The sequence below is a fragment of the Quercus suber genome, unplaced genomic scaffold (assembly GCF_002906115.3).
Source record: "Quercus suber isolate HL8 unplaced genomic scaffold, Cork oak 2.0 scaffold_24, whole genome shotgun sequence".
NCBI lineage: Eukaryota > Viridiplantae > Streptophyta > Magnoliopsida > Fagales > Fagaceae > Quercus > Quercus suber.
In genome coordinates this window covers 996,995-1,000,845 of record NW_027069489.1, presented here as the reverse complement: position 1 = coordinate 1,000,845, position 3,851 = coordinate 996,995, and positions in this window count along the sequence as shown.

Below are 3,851 nucleotides of genomic sequence, written 5' to 3'. Positions count from 1 at the left end.
TAAGCACTGCCTTATTTTCTCCAGAATTGACAACCTTGAAGCTGATCATGTTCTCCAATCTCTATCCACTGTCAAACACTACCTTCATCAACCTAGGAAGGGCTAAGTTTCTGTGTGATCTTATTTCTGGTGCCCCAATAGACATCTGTGCTCATATATTCCATATCATCGGGAAAACATCGGCCCGTTCAGCAACACGAACAATTCTTCCCTTCTGCAGTCTAGTCATGAAGATTGTTCTTAGTAAAGGTATTAGCCCTTCATCAAATGAGAGAGTATTGACTCGTTCCCGACCAATATCCCACTACTCTCTCCAAGCAAGCCAGAGTCACTCTTCCAAGAAACCTAAGACTGAGCCATCCACACAGGCATCCCCATCTGCCCCTACTACAGTTCCTCCTGCACAATCAACCGGCACTCCGTCTATTCCACCTGGTTTCCAAATGCCAAAACAAAGTTATTTCACTGAAACCGTGCTACATCGGATTTTGGACTTAGAACGACTTCTCAACTCCTTTCATAATCAAACTCAAATGCGTCTCGGAACCATTGAGTTACAGTTAGATAACATACAACAGAAGCTGGAAGACAGCCTTTAGCTATTCGTGCCAAAAAGGGGGAGATAATTGAAGCATAGCAAGGGGAAATGAAGCTTAAGACTAAGAAGAAGGGTGCATACTGAAAGGGGGAGTTTGTACATTGTGCATTTTGGAATTGAAAGGGGGAGTTTAAATATTTTTGTTGAAAAAGTCTTTTTGCTTTATACACTGGTTTAAGTCTGTTTTAAAACTCTCAATATGTGAATTATTGGTAGTAGTTGTTTATTTCAGCACTTATATAGTATGATGTTATTCAGTTTTTAGCATTGTTTGTTTGTCTTTTGTACCCATTGTTGCTTTTGTAAGCTTTGAGGGTTGTTTCTAGCACTTTTGCATGATTGTAGGCTTGTATGGTTTGTGCCATGTATTTGCAAAAACTTTGCATATGCAGCCTTTGTGCTTTGTGTTTTGGTACTTGTTAATGCTTTGCATTACCCTAAGTACAACACTCTTGTGCCCTTGTAGGATTGTTCCTAGATGCATATATGTTTGTATGCATTGGTTGAGTGTTGGACTTGCAAATGATACTCTTCAATTGAGTTTATCATTTTTGCATGTCCGGATGTTCATTCCTTGTGTGAATGAACATAGTAATCACTTTTGCTTAAGTGACTACTGGTGTTGATCTTGCCATGAATTATTGCTTTTATGCTTATGTTCATTTTTGCTTGATCATGCTTATTTTGCTCCATATGCATATTAAGTTTTCTGCATACAATGATATTGCTATGTTATTGTGTTTCAGGAGTTACTTATTCATATGTTCAAGAGCTTTACAGAATCTAGAGTTAGGTGTGAGTGAGTTTTCCAACTGTTCCCAACTCACGTTTAAGTCTAGAGTCTGTTGTAGGGTTTTGTCACGGAATAGCCAAAGGGGGAAATTGTAAGGTTGAATTTAATCAACCATCTAATTGGCTTTATTCCGTGACCAATTTGCTTGTAATTTAGCACTTAGTAACCCTGTATTTAGGTGGGAAAATTGTAAGGGTAGTGTGTGAGAAGATGTGAAGAAAAGCTCAAGAGTGTGCAAGAAAAACAGAGTCTCGCGACTAGGACTCGCGGGTGGTTCGCGACTGGCAAGCCGCGAAATGCAGTCACGTGAGAGGCACACTGGGAAGCTGAAGGGTCGCGCCAGCTGTCACGCTACAGGACAAAAGTTCCAGTCTGGCCAGGCCGTTACGTCGCGACTTGATTTCGCGACTTGGCCAAGCCGCGAGATCAAGTCGCCAACTTGCCCTGTTTGGCAAAAACTGACGTTTTGCATTCCCTTCTCACCCTACTATATATACACCCTTATACCCATCATATTGAGAGAGCTTCCAAAGAGAATTTTGTGAGAGAAAACCCTAGAGAAATACAAGATTGATTCATCCCCAATCTTCATCTAAAGAGACTCTACAAATTCCTCTACTCTCTTCCTCTCCATTGTCATACCCTTGAGAGGTCATTTACCAAACCCTTGTCTCACCACACCCACGTCTGTGAGAAGGTCCATTTGGTGCTTTGGGAAGCAGGTTTGAAAGGAACCAATATACATTGGTTGATGCTATGGTCAAGTAGCGGAATCCGGGAAGCTAGAGAAGAAATAGGTTCGGCGTAATCTTGTTGGAGCAAGAAGCTTGGAGGGCTTAGGTACTTGGGTAGATTAGGCTTGGAGGGTCTTCTGCTGTTCATGTATCCCAACTACATTCTTTAGTGGATTATTTGACCGCTTGGAGGGCGGCGGAGAGGTTTTACGCCGAGGACTTCGGTTTCCTCTTCGATAACACATTGTGTGTTGTCCGTGTGTTTGCATCTTCCTTCCCTTTATCTTTGCCTTATATTTACTGCTGTGGATGTGTTTTTATTTGGCTTAGATTGTTTATCAATTCTGTTGTGAGCTTGTTATCATGTTCCGCACATTAATTGTTTGATATAAAGCTTGAATTGGTATTTTTATATCTGGGGGTCTAAACGTTCAAGGGTTTTCATACCCATATTGGACTTTCAATTGATATCAGAGCGGGTGTATTCTTTGTGGTTTGATTACCTGAGTGCGATCCTAGACCCCTTGGCTATGGATGCTGCTGAAAAAAGGGTTATGCTGAATTGTGGTATAAGTGTTTGTGAAAATGATTCTATCAGTATATTTGAGGGATACTCTAAAAAGGAACTCTTAGAGTTAATTAAATCCAGAAAACATGCTAGGATGTTCATTCACATGCTGAAATATTTTGAAAGCAAGAACCACATTCTTCACAATAGTCTATGTAAGTCTACCACTTTGATTGAGAAATACAAAAGAAGAAATAGATCACTGTGTGAAAAGGTTGATAATCTGAAAAAGCAAATCAATCTGGAATGAGCATGGAGAATAACATGAATTTTTGTTTGATGGTCAAGAATGCTTGTCTCATGCGTGTATGTTTGTGCACACCTCATTGAAGGTATTCAATTCATGCTTATGGTACCTTGACAGTGGATGTTCTCGTCATATGACAGAGATAAATCATTGTTTATGACTCTTAAAGAGAAGGCATGTGATTATGTGACTTTTGGTGATGGGAGTCATGCTCAAGTCTCGGGAAAGGAACGGTTGAAATACCGGGACTACCTTTGTTGAAAGAAGTACTATACATCAAAGGATTGAAGGCAAATCTCCTTAGTATTACTCAAATATGTGATGAAGATTTTCTTGTTCAATTCTCAAAGAATGGGTGCATAATCATTGATGAGAAAGGGATTCAAGTCTTGGAAGGAAATAGGACTACTGATAATTGCTATGGAGTAGTACCTACAGCACCTATTTCATGTAGAAGTGCTCGTGTTGATATGCTGAACTGTGGCATATTTTGCTCCATATGCATATTAAGTTTTCTGCATACAATGATATTGCTATGTTATTGTGTTTTAGGAGTTACTTATTCATATGTTCAAGAGCTTTACAGAATCTAGAGTTAGGTGTGAGTGAGTTTTCCAACTGTTCCCAACTCACGTTTAAGTCTAGAGTCTGTTGTAGGGTTTTGTCACGGAATAGCCAAAGGGGGAGATTGTAAGGTTGAATCTAATCAACCATTTAATTGGCTTTATTCCGTGACCAATTTGCTTGTAATTTAGCACTTAGAAACCCTGTATTTAGGTGGAAAAATTGTAAGGGTAGTGTGTGAGAAAATGTGAAGAAAAGCTCAAGAGTGTGCAAGAAAAACAGAGTCTCGCGGCTAGGACTCGCGGGTGGTTCGCGACTGGCAAGCCGCAAAAGGCAGGCACGTGAAA